The 26,248-nt window shown below is 39.2% G+C and overlaps 1 protein-coding gene across 1 annotated transcript in view; it reads right to left on the bottom strand.

Moving 5' to 3' along the window:
- The window catches only part of LYRM4 (LYR motif containing 4), an 89,857-nt gene that overhangs the window by 4,051 nt on the left and 59,558 nt on the right, over nt 1-26,248 (bottom strand). The gene's annotated exons all lie outside the window — the stretch shown is intronic.

The following is a 26,248-nucleotide window of genomic DNA, read 5'->3' as shown; positions in this document are numbered from 1 at the left end:
GGTCATCACACACAGCTCTTGGCTTAGCAGCTGAGATGGGGAAGGAGGAAGTTTCATGCAAGTAGGGTAATGAAAGCAGAAGACAACATTTATTTTTAAAAGTATAGATTTTGGAGTCTACTTTTTAATATCTGTTATGCCCTTTCTTGCCCCTACTTTCTCCTTCAGGCCTGAGTACACAGTAGCTCTGTGTCCTTTTCACAAAAAAAAAAGGTTCATACATTGAAGTGTTGAATTAGGACAAAAAAGGCTAGATGCTTAATTACACTAAGCATGGTACATTTAGTAGAATTTAAAACTATGCAAATTAAGCCTAACAGCAAGTCAGGCTCTCAAAGTAGTAAAAAATTAGGGAAAGAATGTTTTTGGCATTTTCTGTTTACCGTTTTTTGTGAGGAAAAAATCCTGGCCACTCTTGAATAAAAATTTCTCATCTATGCTAACACTCACAAAAAATGTGAATAATATTGCCTTTTAGGAAATGAACTATTTCATCTTGATAAACAGCCTTGTCTGAAACTTGTAACACATTGATTTTAATCTTGAAATATTTATTACAAGGGAGCACTTACGAAGCTGTTCGTAAAGGAACAGAAGTTTTCCTTGCCAGCAAACATTCCCTTCTTTTGGCACTCTGAGCTAAGTTCGTAACAGCATATGAACAACTCTGATTATTTTTGAAGTTACTTATGAAATATGTTGCATACAGAATATTTAAAACAAAGGCCATAAACAACTGTGGCATGTGTTACCAACAGAAATTTTAAGCTGTCAACAAGTGTTACTTGTCAAAGAGAACTTGCTGCTCTGGGTTATGTGGCAGGCTATACACTTTAGTTGCTGCCTTACCACAAACCATGCTGTAGTACTTAATTTTTGTATACTGTGTTTTGGAGCCCAAAGAATCTTTAATCCTTTCCCACACAGTAGAGCAAATTTAATGGGAGGCTCAGAGGGATTACAAAAATGCTGAAACCTGAATTGCAGTTTTTTTCTCCCCCAACTGGGGAGATAGATGAGACTGAGTACGTGACTTCTTAGTCAATCATATTCAGCCGGGGCAGATGACTTTGCAGGAGAAAGGTACGAGCTGCTGTTTGCTGTCGCTGTGCCAACAGATGATGTTATCTACTGCTGCACCTCTTCACTCGAATGCAATAAAAGCACAGATTTATGTGTGAGTGGCTTCCTTAGCAAACCACAGGCATACAGACATTTCACAAGTGCAGAGCCACCAGTGCTGTGCTGTCAGCCTTTGCTGAGCTGCTGCAGCTTGCCTGCTCTGCTGCCTCCCTTCCAGAGCCTATGCTATGGCATTGTAAGCTGAACTTTGAAACATAAGGATTTTTTTTAAGCCATTAGCCTTGAATTTCTTAAGTTATGATCAAGACTTTCCCATGTGCTTGAGACAAAACAAACAGACCTTCCATTTATAGCTGCTGAAAAATTCCCATCTATAAACATCCCCTGCCTCAGCAGAAGGACTGCACCAGTATTTACACACTGACACTCATTAACCCTCCGAAACACAACAGCCTTCTTACAGTGTCCTCACCACGCCGAGTCTAAAGAAAGCACTTCAGCAGCAAGTACTCACTGTAGATCATTCTCCCAAATTAGAGACTTAAGTGGCTACCTATTGTGCTCTTTTTTTCATCATGCATGTTTGTAGCTCATACACCACATTTACTCTTCTGGTAGGTGGCTGGAAGCCAGTGCATAGGTCAGTGCTAGGTGATTTTCATTGACCATTGGGGAAAAAGGCGCTATGATTTGCTCAGCAAATTGGTTACCCAAAATTTTATTGACCTCTTTTGGTAACACATTACAATTAAATTCCCCTGGAAAGAATGTGCAATAAAGAACCCCTTTGTCATCAGGGGAAGACATAGAAGAATAGAAGTATAAAAGTTGCTTTTCAGCTCCTTCTGAATTATTTGCTGTTTAAATTCTGCCTGCAAAACTACGTACTTTGGTTCTGACAGGTCCAGCCCTCAAAACCTGACAATTTGTCCTTGTTCAAAGGTCTATATGGTCAGCTGTTTCTTGTGAACTTGAAAACCTTACTATTGCCTTCTATCTGAATCCAGCAGAAGGCTTAGGGCTTCAGAATGGGGTTTATCAGCAGATGTGAGACAACAAATGGGGAAAAAGAAATCACTGAAGAGTAAGCACTGGTCCATCCTGTAACCCAGCCATTCTCTGGTTATTAGGTGTTTGTGTGTTCATATGGAAACAGTACCAATCCTTTGCATTGCTGGCAGGAAGCAATCAAAGGAATAAGCCACTTCATGGAATCCTTCATTGCTATTGGGGAAAAAAAGCAAGCAGGAGAGGTTTTCCCTATATAACAGAGCATCAGAGATGTGTAAGAAGAGGTGCAGTAAGAGCTAAATTGTAGAATTAAGTAAGAAAAATTACAGAAGCAAAATCTGAATGTTCTGCAGACACTGAAAGAATATGCTGTTACCCTAAAACTTCAAAAAATCCAGTCACATTGAGAACTCTGAACTCTGTCCTCTCCAAAGGTCTCTGTATGGCCAGTGCCTGACTCTCAGGGACACCTGTGGCTGGTGAGCAGGTTATGTGTGGCTTCCATGCCAAGCCATGTGACAAATGCAATTGCAGTGGGACAGTGCTGGCCTATGAGGCAGCCTGAATCCTAGGGGCTGTCTTCCCATCTTGACACAGCTGGTGGAGTAGATCCTGCAGACCCATTGCCACTACTTGCAAAATACTGCTAGATTATCATCTTCAGTTTCTGAAGGTATGTGGCATGTCTTGTGTTTTTTATCCACACAAAGATTTTACTTTCCAGCTCAGAGTTGAGATAGAAGTGACTGCTCATATTTCTGCAGGGCTGAAAATAAGGTGACCAGGTTTTAATCTTTTTTTTTGAATTTGCCTCAGAGTGCATAGTTCTGCTCTGAAAAGTATGATGGTATCTTTCCTTGACAGCTCTGTATAAATGTCTGTCTTCTTCAATAATCACCACATTTTTCCTTCCTTAGGCTCTGCAACGCAAAGGTGGCCAGACATCTCTTCTTCCCACGTACTTTACAGAATTGTAATTGTGTGGTGTATAACCCATGACCTCTAACAAATCCTGCTGGGCCCCGATGAAGACACTTTTTTCTCACTGTCACTAAATTACTCATCCTTATTATCCTGCCAAACATGCCAATCTCCAAACTACTAGCCACTTGCTTGTGTGACGTCTCACTGATAAATTTCAGGGTGAGTGCCCTAAAATTACTCAGGTAAGTAGCTAGGCAGCAGCCTTTCTGCCCTCAAAAGCAAACTAACTGGTTTTTTTTTTTTTTCATGCCACTGTTTATTTTTTGATGGCAGACAAAAGTAGGAGTGGCCTAACAGGAGAGGGTGCAACACTCTCACCTTATACAGAATCAACTTACTGGACAAGGCAAGGCCTAAACACATGAAAGTGCCACCACAGCATAACAATATAAAACGTTGTAAGACAGCAATTTCTTTAGGTCTCAGTTTTAAAAAACTTGATCTCCCAAGAGGGTCATCACTGGAGAAGAAACAATGGTTTCCTGTTTTTCTTGAAGAAATGCTGATCGTAACTAAAGTTGATGTATAACAGATAGTTTTACATATAAAACACATTTACATATCTAAAATATATATAGGTTGTTATACACACATGCATAAATATATGAAAAATACCAATCTCTAGATAATAAACATAGCCATCTTCTCTCTTTTGTTACGAATTTGTAGGCAAGATATGGTTACCTTATTACAGCCAGGGATCACATATAAATGTATAAATTTTCATGGTTTTTTACTATGGAGAAAAAGGAAGAAGTCCTGTGTTTTAATATATACCATATACACACACATATATACATATATATATTAAATCAGGTTGTTTTTTCCTGTTGCACCTGAAAAGTTTACAGGTGTATTTCATGGGCACACTGCTGAACCTTAACTAGGAAGGAAAATCCCTGATGACACCACAGACACACTGCATTTACTGCTGCTAATCTGGCCCTCTAACACTATATGAAGAAGTTCCACATTCATATTTTCTAACACTGTGACTATAAAATCTACCTTAAGTGAATGCTGACAAGAACAGTGTGGATACAAAAATGCTGCCAGCAAGAATTTTCTTGCTATTTTCTGAGTCTGAGAGAGACTTTTCTCTCTCACAGAAGAAGTAGCAGAGTTCTGTAAATGAAATGCCTGCAACCTTGAGAAGTCTTGTTTATGGTACAGTAGAAAAATATTTTGACAATGGATGTTTTAGGATTGTAGACAATCACCCCCAAGGGGTGGCTGATCCCTTGTCCAATTAGACTATGAAGAAAAAAGTCTATAAAAGAGTTTGTAAAATAATTAAATAAATCAATCTTGCTGCACAATTCCTGCCTGCTGGATCTTCTCTCCTCCTCCTCCCCATGGCTGTGGGACACAGTGATATACCCTAGGGCATTTTAATAGAACAGAAATGTACAAGAATAATGGTTGCTTGTAAGAGCTGGCAACAGTCTTATAAGTTGTTTACCTAGAGTCCTTCCTGTTGGATGATGCCAACCAATTTGCAATCCTATTGCAAATTTAAGTGAAGAGGTTCTTGTTTTCAAGAAGCATTACCTTTTCTCTCCCATGCCCAAAACTGGGTATGCTAAACACAGCACACTTCATAATAAATATTTTTCATATTTACTAAGGTCAGTTCAATGTTTTTTGTTTGTTTTTAAAAGAATATGGCTAAAATTTTTGAAATTATTTTTACTGCAAAAATAAACACTCCAGTGTGGTACACAGTAATTAATACAACTCAAATGAAACCAAAACCTCATCAATAACTTCAGTTCCTTGCCAAATCTTTGTGTTGGTATTAAATGCTGCAGCAGCAGCCTTATTTATTTTTACTCAGGAAAGAATGTTGAAAAACTGCATTTGGCTTCTTAAATACATATGTTATTCCAGTTCTTCAGAGCTGGAATCAATGTGGAAAAAAATTATTTTGGAGACATTTCCCTTATTTTAATTGATTCCATTTGTCTACACAGAATGGGAAAGGAAGTGAAGGAAAGCACAGAGCTGAGAAGTTTGAACTATTGTGTATTTTACTCCTGCCTGTGCTGTGCAAATGCTGTTTTCTTTGTTTCTTTGTGCCACAAAGCTTTTGCTACATGAAGCTTTTGAAAAGGCAAGAAATACTAATTTATTGCTACCATTTGTCTGGCTATCACTACATATGAAGGTGTGAAGTAAAGTAAGACAGCTAATAGGCGAGAACGTATCTGAAAGCTATTTCTCTTAATAATGATAAATTATGTAATTTTGTTAGAACCATAAGCACTTTATCTTGAACATCTTCCTTTGGCCTATCAGAAGCAGGATGATGTATTTATTTAACACGCTCATCAATTTATTCTGTGGGTTTCCCTGAAGAGATACTCTTCAGTGAAAAGAGCAGAGAATCTTATCTATTCCAGCAATGATTTACACATAAAATACTGTAAGCATATATATTCATGTGTATTTTGTATATGATGATCCAAAAGAGCAAGGGATTCTTCTTTCTAAATGCTTACTATTTCTCAGTTAAGAGAGCCCCTTTTTGTTAAAATTACACAGACATGCTACTGTCCTTAGAGACAACATGGGCATGACAGACATGGCTTTTGCTCCAAATAGCTACACTTGATGTAGCTTGAAGTAACAAGGGTCCTCAACAGAGAAAGGAAAATGTTGGGAATCTTTCAAGCCCCTTCCAACCTGGGTTGTTCTATGATTCTGTGAAAGCCAAGTGGACCAGATGATGTGGTCCTTCAGTAAAGCCACACAGTTTCACTCCTCTTGTTTCCTGCAAGCCGCTCAGCCTAAAGATAAAAAGGAGCATGACAAGCAAAATGACATCTCAAAAGCATGCAGGGCCCAACAGCAGAGGGCTGCAAAGGGGAAGAATCATCCCTCTGCTATTGCAAAGGTTACCTTACAAAGGTGTCAGGCAGTGGGCCACAGGAAAGCAAGCAGTGACTGATTTTGGGCTTAAACAGCCAGGTGAAGGTTTGATACAACACACATCCAAGGAAGAAGCAGGTCTGCAGAAGTAATGCTCTGACTGGGCGTGATCTTTTCATGCTTTCAGCATCCAGGCAATCTCCAGGCTCCCACCTCTCCTCCCTCCCTATTTGTTACCTGCTAATGTTATTTCAGCATCTTGCTTTTTCTCTCATATTTGCATAGAAAGCCTCAACCTTCATAGAGCAGCTCAAACTCTTCAAAAAGCCAAACACAGAAGAAGCAGGTCTTCTAAAGAGTCAATCCCATGTGGGTAAAGGGGAAAAACTTAATATCTTTTCTCAACATAGCATGCAGAAGAGAAAAATCACTCAGTTAAGATGCTGAGTGTGGCAAGGAAAGGAATAGAAACATTATTACTTGAAAATATAGAGACAAAGACCTGGATAACATTGTGCTGAGTGTGGTATAACAGGTAGTCTAGTAATGCTGAGACATTTGGTATGTAAATACCCAGACCATTCACAGAGGACCCTATGTTTTGCAGCAACTACATAAGCAGAATTCATCAATGCCAATGTGAGTGCCTGCCTTACTTTTGTCAGTAGTATAATACAACAGCCACTGTCACAAAAAACACATTCTGCACTAGGTCCACGAAAGTACTGTAATGTTTGTGTATTGCAGATACACTAACTCCACAATACATACAAAAACTAAATTGTCATTACAAAAGGAAAATATTTCACTCTTCAGTATCTTCTTGGATCACTACTTCTAAGAGACTTTTGGAGTGGAACACTGAAGAAAATGTAGTCATTATAGACAGGTATAAGCAGATATTAAATATGCTTACTGAGCAGTGTGATCAAGTAATTCTGTGGCCCTAGTAAACTTTCATACTGTGAACTACTGCGGTACTAAAATGAGCTGCCACAACATTATGACAACAATCATAATTAAAAGACAACCTTTCACAACATTTGTATTTAAAGTCAGATGGCAGAAATGCAATGTGCTGAAAGAACCAACTTTAGTCTTATTTCTCATGTAAACTGGGGAACTTGGCTGCTGGGGAGAGCTGCAAAACAGTCACACAATGATGTATATGGCATGTTTGTAGATCAATGTCTTTCAGAAAATTACTCATCCACCTGTGCCCCCCTTCCTTCTTTTTTAATAATGCCTATCACCTTCTACATTTGTCCTCCCTCCCAGTTCCTGAAAATACCTGATTTTGTCCCAAACCACTGGAACTTAGAGAAAGTTCCAGAGCAGCGAACAGTACACGGACTTTCTCTGTTTTTAACTGAGATTTGCTTGTCTAAATGATGATTGTTTAAAGCCTTGAAAAGCTTTGTATTCACATTTTTAAGTGAACAGTACATAAAGGAAGTGCAAGGGGAAAAGTACATAAAGTATGTGCATTGGGAAATGCTGAACTTCAGGAGGTACGACATTTTAAGACAGCAGGTACCAAGATACCAAGAACTGAAAAGCAGGACTGGCTGGATGTAGTTCTGGGAAGATGCATACAAGAAACATGCTGGAGAATACGTTGGAGCTCACACAGATGAAAAGCAGCCCAGGAGTGTGGGAACAGCTAAAGCCACTGATTCTTCAGTGAAGAAAATTCTGTGGCACATGGCAATGCTGGCTCCACAAAATGCATTTGGTTTGGCAGCATGGAAAACCTTGGTCACCGCTGCTTTTGAAGCCAGCAGCTGTTCTGATCCCAGCTGGGCCCATGCTCACGTCCATTGAAAGTTCATCCCTGTAATATCTTACACAGCACAGTAGTCATCTCTGCACATTTGCTACACTTTCACTTCAATTTTTCTGAACAAGAAGCTTTCTCAGTATCTGCAGTACCAAAGCGTGAGGCTGCACGAACACCTGCAGTAGTAACTCCACGAGACAAATGGATAACAAGTACACCAACATGTATTATGCTTGAGGACTCTCCTGTGGGAGCTACCTCCCTCTGCAGCATCCTGCCCAGTATTTTACAGAAGTATATACAGGTAGCAGAAGTACAGAGATGTATAATTACTCTCACAGCTCAGATCTTCGATTACTCGCTTAAACAAAAGAATTATCTGTAACTAGCAGGAAAACAGCATCAATTAAGACAGGTTGGCACAATCACCTATTACAGAAACATGCATCAATTATTTTTCCTTTCAAGTGTAACACACTGTGTACATTGGTAAGGGAATACCATATTAACTAAATAAACTTGGATTTGTTTTCTTTATTTATTCTGATCTTATCCAAAACACCAAACATAAAGGGGAAAAGTTCAGGTGACTCAGAACTGTAATATTGTTTAACCTAGCAATTTAACTTTTCTGTTTTGTTAATGTCCTTTGAGCCAGAAGAATGTTTTAAAAAAAAGCCTTTTAATCTGCTACTGAAGCTGTGTTTAGGGACATGAAAGACAGAGCGACCCACTGAATTTTGGATTTGAATGGATGTTAGCCATAGTTTAATTATTTGGTGGTGGTATGTCTGCTTCAAGACTCCAAAATGTGCTTACCAAAATTCCTGGTGCTGGTTACAGGATGGCACCAGGTACACTGCATTTTGTAAAACTGACAGGTACTTCATTACCATTTTAAAGTAACAAGACGTTTTTTGTTTCAGGAAAAAAAGAGTCAATTCTGTAACATATACAATTTTCCAAGACACAAGAGACAGAAAATTCATTTTTCCCTGTCCTCCAAGAAGGCTATAGCCAAGGATTAAACTTAATTTTATATGAGGAACAATTTACTTTAAGGTTCCAATACATCTCTTCCTCCACACTGATGTTACCTTATATACACCTCAGATGTGATTACAGGCTGGGCTTTTCTCTGTGCCCATTCAAATTACAAAATTAAATTTGAAAGAGCAGGAGTTACAAATTGAATTTATCTTTAGAAAATATAGCTGTATTTACGAAGATAAATTTTGTATTGGATGTCTTTGATTCAATCTGTCACCCAGAAAGGAGCACCCCATTGAGGCAAATAATTCCATGTCAAGTCTGTACTGCAATGTTTAGGAGATCTTTAAGTGTATCAGGACAGGAATAAATTCTTATTTTTCTTCATTAAAAAGACTTCATTTTTTTTGGCAAAATTCTTACAGATTACTAAACTACAGTCATCTGTTCCTGACAAAATCATAAGGATAATGTCCTTGTTTATCTTACTTCTGTGATGGAGGATATCCAAAGACTTCTTTTTTCTTGCTCAGCCATCATTCTTGGTTTACTATCTCCAAACCTCCAAGCTTCAGAGAGCATTTTTCTTTTCCTCCCCTCTTTTGGAAGAATTCCAGTGAAAGCCATACAAAAAACCCCATTGCCTGGACTGTCTACAGTCTTAAAAACCCTGAATAGGAAGCCAGTGAGAAGAAAGGACATTAATTTTTTAGGATTGAGGATGGATTTGTTGAATTTCAGTCAATGTTTGGGCCTGTAAGTTCTCACTTGCTACCATTGTGCCAGGGACACCCTGAAATCACTTCTCAGGTACAGCTCAGTTTCCAAACCAACACCCCAGTCAAAAACATGACTTTGATCTACTTTATTAAGCAACCTCTGTGGAGCCATAACTGCAAACACAGGGAACCACTCTGTTCCTCTTGAAGTTACTGCAGGTAAGGGTGAGTAGACTTCTGACTTCCTACAGCTTCTCCCCTGGGGCAGGAATTGCTACCCTTGCCTCTCAGTGCCAAGGCAAACATCCCCCACAGCACCACACCAAGCTGAAGCCAAGCCCTTGTGCTTGAACCTGCCCAAGTTGAGGTGGGTGTCCTGCCATCACACTGCTCTTCAGCCGGACAGCTCACACTCAGCCAGTTCCACACACAAATGGGTTAACTTCCCAGTGCTCCTCCAACCCAGCCCTTTTTACAAACAGTAAGAAGAATTAATGAGGGAGAAAATAATTATTTGCAAACCCTGCAGCTTTTGAGCAGGAGATATCTGTGTTTGTGTGGATATAGGGTATAGCTTACATTAACTTGTTTAATTGGACTAAACTAAAGCAGCATTTTTTTCTTTTTTTGGCAAAGATAAATTACTGGGTTTAGCACAGCTGGTAAGAGCTAATTCTGTACAAAGAGTTCTTTTCAGTAGTGTGGGTGGCAAAACACTTTCAGCAACTGGCCTAATTAGTTCTTCCTTCTTTGCAATAGCACAGGACAGTTCAAAGAAGAAAAAAAAAAGAGATTGTAATGGAAGATGAGGTATAAAATCATCCTGTTTGCTCTTCTGGCTTTGCCAGTCCTCTCTTATTTAATGTCACACTAAGCAGAGGCTTGCCCTAGTATTTTGCAGCACAGATAATAATTAGGAGTGGGAGGTTAGCGCTTGCTCCAAACACAGGCAGGGAGCAATGTCTATTCCTCTGCACATGTCAAAGTAGAGCATTCCTCACCCAAAACACCCCGGCCAAATCCAAGCAGCAGAGTGATGGGTGCACCACTGAGGGCTTTCCCCTCAGCAGAGCTCCCATTCGGCTCCTGGGTAGCTTGTTTAGCATGGACTGGGAAGCCCGAGCTGCCAATGAGTTCCACTCCCCAGTACACCCTCTCTGACACGGATCATTTATGTGACAAAAGACAACGAGGGTGCCAAGTATGATCATTTCAGCTTTAGTGATCCCGGCATACAGCCCACCAGCTGCAGTGCAATAACCCACTGCTCCAAACAAGCACTAACTTGAGCACACAGACACCTTCCTTTCCATATGAGCTGGCCAAAAGCACAGGCTCTTCCACCAGAATACACACCGACGTGCAAACGCTCCGGAGCTGTCAGCAAGATACAGCTCCTACCAGATAAAAACTGGGCTTGGCGAGATCCACTCGACCTGCTGAATGTCACTGAGATAAAGGGTAAAAGGCCAGGAAGGGCACAGATGTTTGAATTTACCTTCATTATAGGCCATCTAGGAAACTGCTGGAAATTTTTTTCTAGCTCTGTTGCTTTGAATAATGACTCTGGAGCTGTGCTTGAGTGAGTTACAAATCTATTAAAAAAACAATCCAAATTGTTAAAAGCCATTACCAATGTTTCTTTTTCTCCTAACTAGACTGAATAAAGGCAGGATTATGAAAAACTTCTGTTAGGAAAAACTGAATGTGAAGGGGAAAAACAAATTAAAAGTGAAGAGTATTTTATGAAGACAAACAAAATGACCAACTAATGAGGAAAGTCTCCAGATAGCTTAAAGAAAAACACAGCAATGAAACTAAAAAATAACAGTGTTTACCTGTATCTACAGTTCCTGTTTTGTTTTTTTTTAAAATTATTTTTATATTTGCCCATTTGTTTCTGTTGGCAGCAAATGGAAGACAGAGGGCTACTCCTATAGATAACATTAGTCAGACTGATTAAAAACAAGAACTAATAAAACTTCTTAGAACTGCTTGCTGCTCATTTACAGTTTGAACAGTCTGATACTGAGAATAATATTTTCTAATACACACTTCTCCATAACAGTTGTTAAAAAGTTTATGGAATTTTCAGTCAATGGAAAGTTGTTGATCAATCTTGAAAAGACTAAAAACATGTTGGGGGGAAGGGAGGGAGAGGATGCAGTTACAGGGAATAGATTGAATCTAGGAATTTGTGAAGAAGCCCATCTGATATAATTTCTAATACAACACTTTCCTCTTTCTGTGGCTTGACACCCTAAATATTTCATTTTCTTTCCATTTTTCTGTATAAAATAATGGACAAAAAAGACTGACAATAAACAGAAAACAATGAAGCTACTGCACACAAGCTATTATGTAAAAAGGAGATCTGTCCTTTATATTTCAGTATTAATCATCTCAGAGTTTTAACAAAAGGAGAGCAAGACTAACTGGTAAGAGATTCAAAATGATTCTTTAATGTATATAATGTATTATGTCCTTTAACAAACATATGCATCCAAAAACTATTTTGCTCATTCTATTCCAGCTTGTTTATTTTGCTATTCAAAAATACTGTGTAAAAACCTTACATATAAGCCTGTGTACAAAAGAAACGCCCCTCTGGGAAAAACCACAGAAAAGTGAGCCAGTAGATGGCATTGTGGCACTTCAAAAGACATTCCAGAAAATTCCACTTAAAAACCATGCAAGCCTAAGTGCTGTGTTTAACCACTTACTGCTTAACCAATGCAGTATTTTACTCCTGCTCAGTGCTCCACATGCACAACCAAATAAAAAAACCCCACACGATGTAACCCCACTGTCACACTAGCCCTGAAACAAATCTTGTCTGCTCTGGTTCCCAAATCCAATTAGCTCCATTTGCTAGATTTACAATCCTGGTCTTGAAAAGATGATCCTTATTTGATGATAAATGTCCCACGAGCCACGGCCATCATAGGTATACCAGAATAGACGTGATTAGTTGAAAAATATTCACTAAAATGGAATCATATAAAAGCTCTTACAATCAATGCAGATTATACTATTTCCTGCCATACTGCAACTTCTGTGGATTAGATAACCCTTAAAAGTAAATTTCTTAAGTATTTTCTGAATATTCCCACTTTGTTTCAATTAAACTGCTGATACGCCCTCACAGCTAGAGATGAGAAGACTGTAGCAGCCCACCAGTTTCTCGTGCAACACAGCAGTTTTCTATTGCTCAAACCACACAAATTTGAAATAATTTTGCAGAACTCAACATACAGAAGAACTTGTAAGTTTAAGACTTATATTCCATATACAGGCAAACTTATTGAAACTGAAGCTAGACTTGCAATTGTCAGTATTTTATCTGCAAGCTACTTTATAGATAAACCTGCTTTACCTTGATCATCTCTGAGCAGAGGGCTGGAGCAGAGACTTCTGGAGGTCTCTTCCAGTCCCAGGCATTCTGTGAGGCTTATATATCAATGCCCCTCATGACATTAGTTCTTACGAAAAGGTCTAGTTTCACTATGGTATTAATTTTGTTAGGAAGTTCTAAAAATCCTCGTATCAGAAGGAAAAACTTTCAGGATAGTGTAAATCAATCTGACTACCTTAAGGACCCTAATAAATTCAATAGCATACTCTAAGTGTCCAGTTGCATATAGTCCTTTTTTTTTTTTTTTTTTTTTTGTGTCACTTCTAGAGTAAACTAAAGCAGTTTAGTTTTCCTGATGGAAAAATTTCAACTTCAGGTCTCCACTGCCTGATAGTATAATACTTGGATTAAGAAACAAAGAAGCAACGAAAACTTCATCCACAAATTAGTAGATCAAATATTTTTTCAAATTTAGTATCTACAACAACATCATCCTCACTTGAACAATGCTGGGGTTTATATGTCAGAACTCCCTTTTTTGATTATAAATTGGTTTTAAAAACACTGAGGGATACAAGAAAAATGCTTCTTTCATCCTCTATGAAGTTACAAGCATTACTGTGAATGTTTAGGTATTAAAAATTGATGTCTCCTTTGTGGAATAGAGGTGGTCAGGTTTGGCTGGAGCACCCAGGAGAAGAAGGAAAACAGTTCCTTCGTCTTATCACTTCTTTCAGCGCAATCCCATCCTTGGAGGTAGATAACAAGTGTCACAAACGCAAAAGCATTTCTAAGAGAATAGAATGGTGTAGGGGAGAACATAAGCACTGATAACTGGATCAATTTAAGGATCCACCTTTTCCAGTATTTTGTCTCCACCACAGTCCACAAGCATTTCTTCAGGGCAAGGGAGCATGAATATGACACACATGCATACATCCTTCTGCTGAAATGCCTCCTCTGCTTCCAGGGACAACAACTTTTTGGCAACTTCAGGGCCATGTAACGATAACACCATTTTAACAGACTTGATTAATTTGTATTATCCCCATTTGAACTCATCTACATGCTGGCCTCCCCAGCATGCTGTGGCAATGAGTTCTACCACATAAATGTGCACTTGGCACTTCTTTTGAACTCTCAAGCTTGGTGGTTGATCATTTTGCTTTGACCTTGTGGAACATTCAAAACAGTAAAAAAAAAAGTCACTCTACTTCTATTTTCCTCAGAAATGTTTTTCTTCTGTGGGAGTTTTCAAGTGGTATATTCCTCATACCCAGGTACCAGGAAGGAGCGTAACTCAAAGAAAGTACTCAACCAGCTAACATCCATGTGGTCAGGAGCAGATGAAACAGGATAATAGCGGACACCATTTCTGAACAGGCTGGAAGTGCACCCATCTGACAGCAGAAGTAGAAAAAGGTGACCTGACTGACTGCTCTTACTATTATTAAAGCAGAATCATTTAGAGTGCTCAGCTGTGTCTAGTGACCATGCTCTGGGTCACCAAAGTCTATTGTATTGGAGTGGATCCTCGGAGTAAATACAGTGTGACCTTGTGTGGTGAACTCCAGAGTATGGTGGCTCACAGGCAAAGAAAAGCATCCTTTACCATCTTATTTATGATGCATGTTTGGTCTTGTATCCTGTGAGGCTTGGTGGTGGGGACTGACAGAACCAGCAAGAAGAGATACTGGGCCATCCCATAGTTTTGCCTTCTGGGAAACCTACCTGCAACTTAAAATTGTTACAGGCCTTTCTTGCTTGCATTGAACTGTGATTTGCAGGGGACACCACTTACATGTCAGAGAGAAAAACAATTCGGTCATTTTCTTGTGTTCATCAGTTACCCTCTGCTATCATGAGAATGCTTGATGATGAAAGCAGATTGACCCAAGACACACTTTTTGTGGAAAGATCTCCTCATAGCTGAATCCACAGAATATGATTTCCTTCCAAACCCATCCAAGTGCTTGAACTTTTTGTCCTTTGGCATACTCATAAATATTAGTTCTTCTCATGCAGCCAGTACTTTAACAGAATCAGAGCTGGAGCATATATGCAAAAGGATTTGTACTCTGATCATGCCAGGTGGCATTTTCTCAACCCATTCAGTGGCTCCTGATGCGGTGCTCAGTCACATCTAAACAAATCATGCTGTGTCTAGTATCTGTTTTAGAGTATGGCAAATACAGCTAATCCCAAAGACAAGAGATTTTCTGAAGATAACTATTGTTTCAAAAGTCCACGTTATAAACAGCTACAAATTTTGAAACTTTAAAATGGGCTTGGTGCTGATGCACCAGAGCAGAGGCCACTGTTTAACCCAGCACCAGTCAGTGGGGATTTTCTCAGATGCTAAAGAAATGGTGACAACTGTGGTTATATCAGAGGCTTTCATTGCTCTTCCAGACCAAAATTAAAGTCAGATAAAAACTCAACCAAGCCTGCTCTTACTTGCACAGACATAAGGAAGATCTGTACTAGACTTCTCGCTAACATAGTCTCTGAAGTGTTCCACTGCTTGTAGGACTGATAACTATTTGTGAAAGAGCAACTTTCTAAACCATGCACACACATACAGCCATGGAGCATCTGGACCAGGCAGGGAGCTCAGGCTTACCATTCCCTCAGGCTGGAGGCATCCCAATTACAACATCTGTCCAGAAGGAGAAACAGATGGCCAACTTCTCCAGACTTTTCTGCCTGCCTGACCTGATGTCCTTTACACCAGTCACTTGGGCAGATAAATAATAACAAATAAAATTAATAAGGCTAATTAAAACCCCTGGGTAAATTAAAGAGTTAATTATGTGACAGTACTTCTCAATCCTAAATATTGGGCTAAATCACTGGGGCTCTCTATGCACTCACTAAAAAAAGCAGACTGACAGAAAAAGTATTATCCTCAAGATACTACATTTGCTAATTTGCTGTACAATTGCAGGGCTAATTGACAATGTCTTGCCATTTCTGAAAGCAGTTTGACAGATTTTTCCAGGCACTGCAACACTGCCTACAGCAAATCTATGCGAGGTACAATAATACCTATTGCTCACAAGTAAAAGAAAAAGCTCTCAACTCAGCAAGAATTGTGTTTCTTAAAAAAAAAATTAAAACGTCTTACAAACTGGTGCATAGGTTTTTCTGTACAAATCAGCATTTATAGACTAGTATTTCTCACTTTGTTTCAAGCTCACAATCCAATCAATAATTACATTAAAATACACCAGCAAGGAAAAAATACAAAGTAGAGCTAGCCAATTAGGAATTTCTTTCAGCTGCAAGCATGCATATCAAATTGAATAAGTTAAAATTTTTAATTTTGATTTTTGAGCACTCTTCCCTCCATAAACTCAGTCTTGCACAATTAGTTATAAAGAAAGTCTTCAAGATGACATTTAAACCATTTTTCTAAACCTGGTAGGATTTTACAGTGATGTTGTCTGCAATCGTGCCGGTAGTAACTCCTGAAGCTGCCACCTCACTTTTACAGCAGAATAAAGATATTATGTTCTCACAAGTTCCTACGGTCACCTGGCAACCACCTACAGAAGAACACCCAATTAATGGCTTCCCTGGAAGAAAGGCTACAGCTTGAGTGCAAGTCTTTCTGTTTAGTCACCAGAGAATCAATTCAGGAGAGGGGAATTGTAAATGTTTCAACTACAGGGTAAGCTTACACAAGATCTTTTAATGATGAGGTAACCACAATCATCAAGCCATGGGGCCCAGCAATACAGAAAAGGCAATTTCCTAAATTCACACATACACAGTCATTTTAAAGTTCAGAGAGGACTGACCAGCAAGTTACCATGAAATAAGGGAAGGGATATTCACAGTCGCTGCCAACTCCCTGGTGTTCCTCGCCCTTGCATTGGCTACAGACCTCACCACCCACCGTTCTTTACTGGCCCTCACTTCCAGTCCCAGTTTGAACTGCCTTTTAATGAACTCAGGGCAAAAGCTATGCAACGATGGCTGCAAACTGAGGTCACTTCTTCCCTGCAAAGTCACACCGTGGCTTGTCCCAGAGGGTGACAAATACCTGCCCATCTCTCTCTAGTTTAGATACAAACCCTTTTACATGTATAAACTGGAAGCACCCGTCACAGGAGCTTGTATCTCACTGTGTTACTCTGTCCCAGTTGATGTTATGGGACATAAATTCAATTTCTTTCAGTCACAGAGGGAAATGTTGAATTGTAAAGGATATTGTAAGAGACAGACTAAAACTTGCCCTAATTACTACAGCCTGCTTGAGTCAATATGCAAGTGTTACAAAGCTTCCCATACAAACTGAAGAAGTTAATCTTAAAAATAAGAATGATAAATGCTGTGCTTTCATCAAAAAAAGCTTTTCCTTTGAACTTCTAATTAGGCAATAAAAATGCATTAAGTATTTTAGGGAGAAACTTTCTGAGGAAATACAGTGATAACACATTTATCATTTTCTGTGGCTCCGATGGTATTTGACATAATTTCTCCTTAGGACCCTCCTTACCTCCAGCCAGCTAAACTCTCATGCCTTAATTCCACAGTGATTCCAAGTTTCCTTTCATTAGGAAGGCTATGAAGAACCACAGAATAACTCCTTAACTTGTGATCTAGTTGAAAAAGCCCAGAGAAAAACAGTCTGAGAAGATGCAATGTGAGGCTTGGCTCATGTCAGTTGAGTTTTCTACTTTATGTTTTTATACCCGAAGAGCATGTGAATATATTTTCAGAATGTATTTTCAGTCTTTTTCTTACTGTACTTTCCTTTAAAAAAGAGGTGCAGCCCCTGCACATGATACAGCCATGAAGTAACCCTGCCAAAGAGACCTCACTCTTAGAGAAAGGATCTTGAGGAGTTTGTTCATGCAAGAATCTGATCCAGGAGGGATGCATAGTCAGGTCACTCTGAATCAGACAGCAGACCTGGGGCTTTTGAGTATGTGCTTGTAAGGTGAAAGTCAGTCAAATGCCACAGAATAAAACAGTGGCATTCAACAGCATCCAGTGTCCCACTGGCAGTCAGTAGTTCCATGGTAAGGGAACTGGGGGAAGGGAAGCTGCCTCCTAATGTGGTGGCAAATCATCACTTACTGGTCTGCTCAGTAACACCCTCTGAGAAGACCAGAAGCAAAAATGAGTGCAGCCATGGCTAATGTAAACAAATCAACCAAAACAAAAACCAACATTAGCCAATGTCAGACAAGAAAAAAACATCACTGGGAGGGTAAAAAGGTACTGGCAAAGATTGGCAATAATTAGAAATAATCCATTATGTTCCTAAGAGGCATGAACATAGCTTTCCACCTATTTCCAAACACAGTAAGACTCCTTGAAAGCAGACATCAATTACTGCTAAGTTAAATGATGGGAAAGAAAATGCTACGTATGAGTGCCCAGAATTTTAACACATTGCTTTTATATCCAAAAAGGACCATCTCTACACTATTAAATGCTGAGAACATAAATTTTTACTGAATGTGTTTTGCTTCTGTTTTAAAAATATAAGAAAAAAAGAGTGCCCGGCATAGAGAATTGGTCCTCTTTTGCCAATAATGCTAGTCAATATTAGCATGTAAGTTTTTAATGATTCACTACACTGTTTGATTATCCACTCCCAAACCCCACCTTAATTAGCGGAAATATTGATTTTACAATGTTCAGTCCTACAAGCTTAAGAAATATGAGCTGATAAACCTAGTCCTGAATAATAAAAAATTAAACTGATATAGTAATAAAATTGTTACAATGAGAAAACGTCCTCCTGGACCTAAACTGAGTTGCAATAGATAACATTTTAAAATTTTAGTTTGAATCCTGCTGAGGCAATCATTTATGGAATGCTGCCTTGCCAAGCAAGTCACCAAGAGCTCCTTGAGAGGATGTGATTGTACTACTGCCACAACATACTGCCTGGTTCAAAATATTCTCCCCAAAGTATAATAGAGTCATAGCACAAAGCAAATGGTGCCAAAGGTCTAGCTGACAAGGTTTTCCTATCAAGGAGAAAAACCACCCGGTCCAAATTTAGTTTTTATAAAAAGAATGACAGAAAGTTAGTGCTTTTTCATTCAGCATACAAAAAAAATGTTTCCAGATTTCTATCCCATAAAAATGAAAATTCTCCTTTTCTTTTATAAGAATAGGAAATTCTGAGCATCTTTTCTGTCTTAGAAACCATAGTACAGCTACAGTCAATGGACATATGTTTAACATTAACAGATACACTCCTAAGACTGAAGGGACAAGCGTAATATGCCAATGTTACCTTCTGTTTTAAAGCAGCCATAACATTGCCAATAATTCCAAAGATCAAACTGTAACTATTCAAGCTACAGAGCCTTCACTTCTTTTAAATTCTGAATTTGCACAAGCATTTTTGAAACAAAATGTTACCAGCCTTCTATAACAAAAGACTAAGCACTCAATTCATTAAATGCCCAGAATGATCACTTAGAGGAAGACACTTGTCCCTGCTTAAGTTTTAGTAAAAAGAGGACACAGGTTCAACACTAGCCCTTTTCCTAACTTCTATAAAGGAGCAACTTACATCGCCAGGTCAGCACTCATACAAAAGGAAGGAGCAAACAGTTTTATGTAAAAAGAACTCATTTTAATCCATTCTTCCTTGAGAGCAAGTATATCTTTTGGAAAAGGTAAAAAGCATGTCTTAGCTGTAAGTAAGTCCTTATGTAAAGAACTAAAGCAAATAACTAAATCCTGGCTAATATTTGACAGTTGCCACCTTATGGAAACACTGAGGTCTGCAAGGACAGTGGCAGAAGGATTAAATGGTAAACTACTATGTCAGCTGTTGAAGAGATTAAAAACCAACAGCCTGTGTAACAGTAACAACAAAAAAGACCAACAGGACAACAGCAAGTGGTGGCATCAGCATTACCAGAGATGTGTGTCAAAGAGGCTTTAGTTACTATTTCAACATCAAAGCAAGCACCTTAATTCTTGAACGTCCCAAGATATGGAAGGAAGCAACACCTTCTGAGGTGCAGCCCATTTGACAAACCATGCCTGTCTAAACATCAACTTAGGAACTCTTTTTTTCCCCCCTCTTTTCCTTTTAGAGAGATTTCTGGCACTGTTGGTGACAGCGGCTGGCTCTGAGTGTTGGGTGCCAGGGCACAACCCCTCCCTGCTGCTGGAGAGGAGCAGCCCTGGAGCCTGGGCACCTGCTGGGAGGGAGCCGTGCAGAGCAGCTCCACACCTTACCAAAGTAAGGGTTATCAATCAGGTGGTGCTGCGGGAGCACTGACACGTCCATAAGGCTTGCTGTGAGTCATACACACAGTGCAACACAGCCAAGACTCTGAAATGGTACCTCAGGCAGAGCAAACACTGACACATTTCCTTCCCACTTGCAAGAACCAAGACTCAGGGCCATGACTCCTTTCCTTCTCCAGAAAAATGCATCCCAAGCACAGTCAAATAGTGGGGCAAGCTATGGAAAGTATTGAACCCCTCCCACGAATGTATATATACAAGAGATGGCCAAAGCAAGTTTTCCTATGGCTGCCCACTCCCTTTCAGTCCCACTTACATCAGAACAACTGTTCTTAGTTCAATGCGAAAGGTTAACTGGGGGCACTGCCAATGTAAGCACAATCCTAAAAGACATTAAATGAAGAGATGTATGGACTGTCAGCATCAGTCAAGAGCTGACACATGGTGTCTCTCCCTGTTGTCAACAACAAACAACTTTGAAAAAGGCAGCCAGAAGGTAGCCAGTTTTGGGAGTTTCTGGGTGATGGTTCTAGGCTAGACCAAGCACACAACTACAGTGTAGTGGTTTGGTCCAAAATACTCATTACTGTTTATCTGCTGTGAGATAAGAATTAGGAGAAATGCAAAACAGGCACCAAACTTGAAAGAATATAAAGAAGTTTATTAACAGACCTAAAAGAAGAGAAAAAAAAAATTATACCACCTTCAGAACTCTCCTCCTCCCCCCACCTTCCTCCCTTCTCCCACTGACAATGTTCAAAGACAACCCTTAAGACGTTCAGTCTGTTTACCACTTCCATAATAACCTTGTTCAGTCCATTTAGAAAGAGAAGTCTCTTCTTGCTCATGCTATGAAAACATTATCACAACGAGACAGCCGCCCACTTCCAAATATTGTTCAGTCCATTTAGGAAGAGGAGTCTCTCTGCCTGCGTGTGAGTCCTTTCCCCCGACTTGCAGCTTTTCCTGCAACTGCTTTCGAGGGTCCACTCTTGAAGTTTTTGGGGTACAATTTTAAGGTTGAGCCGTTCAGAAACAAAAACAGAGGCCCTTCTCCTTCCCTGGGAGCAAAGGGTCTTCATCATCTTCATCGTTAGGACTATCTCTGGGAGCATCTCTAGGAACTGAGGTTTCTCCTTTCCTGTTTGGAGCAAAAGTCCTCATCTGGTTCATCTCTCCCTGTCCAAACTTCTCATGAAATTACAGCTGCGTCAGCATCTGCCTATCTCAGCGCAGGTGCTTTTGCTCACGAGTTGAACACTCCACCCCCCATATCTTCATGAAATTACAATAGGATACTCTGATATATCATAGCTTCACAACAGAATTTCAGCTTTAAGCATCTCCTCTCTCTCTTCCCTCAGGGTTTCAGCTCTTCACAGCAGTAAAAAGGGTTAATCTCATCTCGGCCTTGCAGCTTTGCAGCTGGAATGTTGAATTTTTCTTATCGCAGTGGAGAGGGGGGAGAGCCGAGCCGCTCCGGCTGCCCACGGCAAGGCAGTGGGGGGGGGTTCCATGGCTGGAACAGGTCCATGGCTTCAGGATGGCCGTGGCCCGGCCCGGCCTGGCCCAAGCAGGGCCTGGCCGGGCCCGCTGGCCCCCACACGGGCCCTGCAGCCGCCTGTCCCAGCGCCGGAAACGAGAGAGAGCTTGGAGGGGGAGTTTGCCTATTCTTAAATGTGGATCACAGAGGTGATCACAACTTTAAGTGGCTTAAAGAATTGTCCATATTCAAACTGGCCAGCTGATAGGTTCTATCAGTTCCCAGAGGAAACTGTAAGCACCCCTTAGCAAGGACGTCCCTTCCGGGACTATGCTTGCTAACCTATGACATACAGTCACCCCAGGCTTCCAACAGTTTAAAAGTTTTCTTCTGTTTTAGCTTTAGGTGTGTTTTTGTTTTCCTTTCATTGATTTTATTGAGAAGATTACTAATGAAAACCAGATCTATCAGAACTTGCTTCTGTATATGAATGGCACCTTCAAAGTTCATCTAGAACCTGGCAAATGAGTCCTTAAGGCTCCTTAATAAAACTCCTAAATGCAGCATGCTGTTTGTACTGATCTTTAGCTCTTTACCAGAAAAAAACTTGACTTATGTTCCTTCATTAGTAGAATTTACAGAGAATTTAATGCACAGGACAGGCAGATGCATGGACTTAATTAAAAAGGCAAAGAATGCAAACAGAAATAAAATACTATCTACTTAATTAGGTAAATAGATTCCTATAGAGAAAGCAGTTTCCAGGTCATAATCCGTACAATTGCAACAACTGAAATGGAACGGGTACTGATTTTCACCCATTACGACAGCTCCCAATTCTGACTTTTTTTAATGTTTTGTGCGAAACATTGCATAGAGTTTTCTGCACTGTGAATTTCTTGCTTAAATCAGTAATTTGGAAAAAATACATTCAGTTCTGTGACAGCACATTTCGTCATAGGTAGTTCAAAACATTTTGCCAAGTGGATCAGTTAATTTCACAAGTTTGCTGTGATGCAATGTAATGAGACCGATTTTTTAAACGCCTATCTGGTTAAACTTTCTGGTAGAGAATTTGCACATTTGCATGTAAACAAAAAATGATTTTTCAGCCATTAGACCCACTTGGCATTGAGAAGAATGTCGTCAGCACTCACAAGCTACTTTTAGTTCCTGCCAATAAGATCCATGCTGCTGTCTCTGAGTCAGGATACGCGAAGTAACTTGATAAAATTTTGGAAAGCGAATCAGAGGACCAAGCAGTGCATAAGCGAAGGTGAAATGTTACTATTTTGTCAAAAATATTCTTTACCAATTATAACTTTTGTCCTTATTTTTTTCTGTTGACATAATTTCCTGATCCATAAAGAAACGGCTGATAATTGATTTATGACTGAACAATTGAAGACTTCCCAAATTTTGAAAACTTCTAGTAGTTGTAAAAGATGAGGTTGTCGATGAATAATGCCAGAGGCTGTGCATTTATGAGGCAATGATACACTTCACTAATTTCTTCAAACTGTAGCTCTTAAAGGATGATTTACTGTGGAAAGGAAATATGGAAATGACTACATTTTTCCCTAGAAATCTATTGCCTCTTCAAGCAGGCATTGTTCCATATGGTATTATTCCAGGTGAGCAGGTAGATATCTAATACCTAGATCTTCTTGCAAGCTTAAGTTCTTAAGCATGAGACCGATGGTTCAAAAACACAACTACAAACCAAGTGGAACTACTGCTGTCATTTGTTATGGAAAAAAAAGAAATAAATTTCTCTCAGTTATAATGTATTGATACAACCTTACAGCAGTTTCTCAGCATACTGGAGACAAAAAAGTGAATACAGTTTTACAGTGTTACTTTTCCCACAGTCTTTGATACATGGATCCATGTCAGGAATGTAACCAACAGGAGGTAGAAGAAACTGCTGCCTAGGCTAGTTCTTGTTCTTTTGCAGTGAGTGCCAATTCACTGCATGGCTCAAGCAGCTCAAATGGATTCCCTGTTGTTATCCTCTGTGTGTCATGAAAAATATGCTGGAGGAGAAGGATGTCTGAAGTGTTCTATGCTCCTGGTCTACAGATTCACTTTATGCTTTGCTGTTATCCAGCATGAATTCAAATTACAATAAAGTGGACATAAGTTACTCATTCATAAAATTCAAAACTGAAAAATTCAAACATTTATTAAAGGTGTGGAAATTAAAGAAAAAACACAAGTATACAAGTATCTCTATGGAGGTAGGTTACATCAAAGAAATCTCACCTCTTCCTTTCCTTACAAGGCAGGTTTCCAGATTTTGTCCATGTCCTCCCTTCCTGATAAACTACTTTAGTTTTCACAGCTGGTTCATGACTGGGAACACATCCATTCACTCCACCTCTGTGCAATGAATGATATCCAATCTCTCTCTCTTCAGCAAAGCATAACTTAATATATTAACTTGTAGTTTCTATATTGTGTGTCAAATGCATGATAAATGTTGGTGCCCTGAAATCTAGCAGCATTTTATTATGCAAGAGTAAACCAAATTCACCCTGTAAAATACTTATGTTTCATACGGAACACATTAAGAATAATGTCATAGTGATAAATACAGTCATCTTTTCACCTTTGTAAAGGAAATGCAGGGGCTCTGACTCCAGGAGGTCCCCACACCTTACTGACCTTCAACAGTCATGAGACCGTGGCAGCAGAGAGTGCAAATATCTGTACAGGCTCTTTTCTGCCCACATAAACTATGACACAAAGTAGAATCACCAAACGACTTCTTGTATATGTTAATTAACTGAGCAACTTAAACCAGGTTACATTAAATAGATGACTCTTAACACATAGCTCAAATTCCCTAAGTTGTTTTCCTGCTGTATTTTCTGAGACAGCATAAAGTGGCCTTGAAATAAATAGAAAATCCCACCAACACAACAAAGCAATATAATATAGAACCATGCAGCATATCTGATAAAAGAATTCCACATGGAAGAAAGATCAAGAACAACCAAACAACTTTATCTTATTTTAGAAAAATAAAATTCACAAGTTAGAGAAGAACTTGGGTAGTTCTAAATTGACACTTCCTGCAGCAGAAATATTGCCTAAGCTCTTTTAGAACTTGCTTGCATGCCAGAGCAAATATTTTCATTTCACTGACCTTGCTAGGCAACTCCCCAATATAAAATGTATGGTAAAACAACTCTCCAGTAATACCAAGCCTGGAATATTTATTAAAAGTATTTGTAATCCATGAAAACAAACTCTTAATTCCACACATATTCAAACCATGAACTCCATTCTGTGTATTAAATAGCACAACAGAATCTCATCTAAAACAGGTTTTCATGTGGGAAAAGAGGAGGTGGTGGTGAGTGGGTGCTCTTCTCTACATTATTACTAAGATTTGACCCTTTGAGCCATCACTGACTAAAATTACCACACTTGATTTCCAGCTTTTTGGATGCACACTGTACTATGTTCCACTGCTCTACAGGAGAATTAGCAGCAGGAATTTAGAAGCATTATCAAATATTTTCTTACGAGAAAATAAAGAGCATATTAGGACGTAAGTTGTAATTCTGCCTGTACTTTTTGCTCTGATATACCTAACATCCTGCAGGCCTAAATGACTACATCTTTCCATCTGCACCATCAAAAATTAGGATATATGTCTACCTACCACTGTAGCCTCCAAATAATAGAAATGCTAGTGTGGAAGAGGATCTCTTGTTGTGGTCTTATGTAGGACAGCTTAAAAAAAAAAGTGTCCTTGCATAAGTTATGATTCTTTCAGATCCATCAAGATCACACCCTCTTCTTCTCTGATTGACCCTGTTCTGCTAAGTAAAAGGAACTGGGAACTTTTTCTATGACTGAATCAAGAATAATTATCATCCAGTTTCACAAGACAGATGAATGTAATGGACAATGGTATCTATTTAAGCAAGAAATACCTGTCTGAAATGAACTGCATTTATAATGACTGCTGTTGCTTTAGTTTTTTTGGCAGTGAATTTCACCTGTTCTAGAGAGGCATGTAGATGAAATAGGAGGATTTCTACCATATACAAATCTAGAAGCAACATTTACTAGCATGACAGTGGAAGAAAGCATAGAGCATGTCTAACTTTTGGAGGCCAATTTGTACGATTTTTGGTGCTAAGTCTTTGTTTCATACACAAAATTAATAGCAAAATGGCAATTACTGTCTTCATGTTTAAACCTGGTTCTTACTAAGAGAGAAAATTTGTTTATATGGATTGTTATTTACTGAGCTCTGATCCACATTCTCAGTGGAAACTCATCTTGGCAAAAACGTTGTGAATTTCATTCTTGTCCCTGAAGAATCACACAAGAAATACACACAGACAGGCCAGTTTCTTAACACTTGATATCTCTGACCAAGAAGTACATGTAGTGTCTTAACACCTTAAAAGAAGAAATGTTGCAGTCAGAAAGATCAAGTACTTTACCTTTTAAGAAATGATCCAGGGGAGTTTGTGGTCACCTTATAGTTTGACAAGTTTTCCATCAACCTCTAAAACCACTAACCAAGCAACCAGTCCCCACAGATACCCATTCCCTGCTTTGTTTTTACCTTCTTTTATGAAAGGATCCAACTGTCAGTTCATAAATCCTGTAAATGCTTTTCATAGTGGTTTTTACTGCCCTTTGGAATGAAACTGTCCTGAAGGAAAAGGGAATTCACAACTGTACTTTCTTACCAGCCAATTTCTGTACACATC

The sequence above is a fragment of the Corvus cornix genome, chromosome 2, assembly GCF_000738735.6.
Source record: "Corvus cornix cornix isolate S_Up_H32 chromosome 2, ASM73873v5, whole genome shotgun sequence".
Lineage (NCBI taxonomy): Eukaryota > Metazoa > Chordata > Aves > Passeriformes > Corvidae > Corvus > Corvus cornix.
This window is presented reverse-complemented; position numbering and strand designations above follow the sequence as displayed.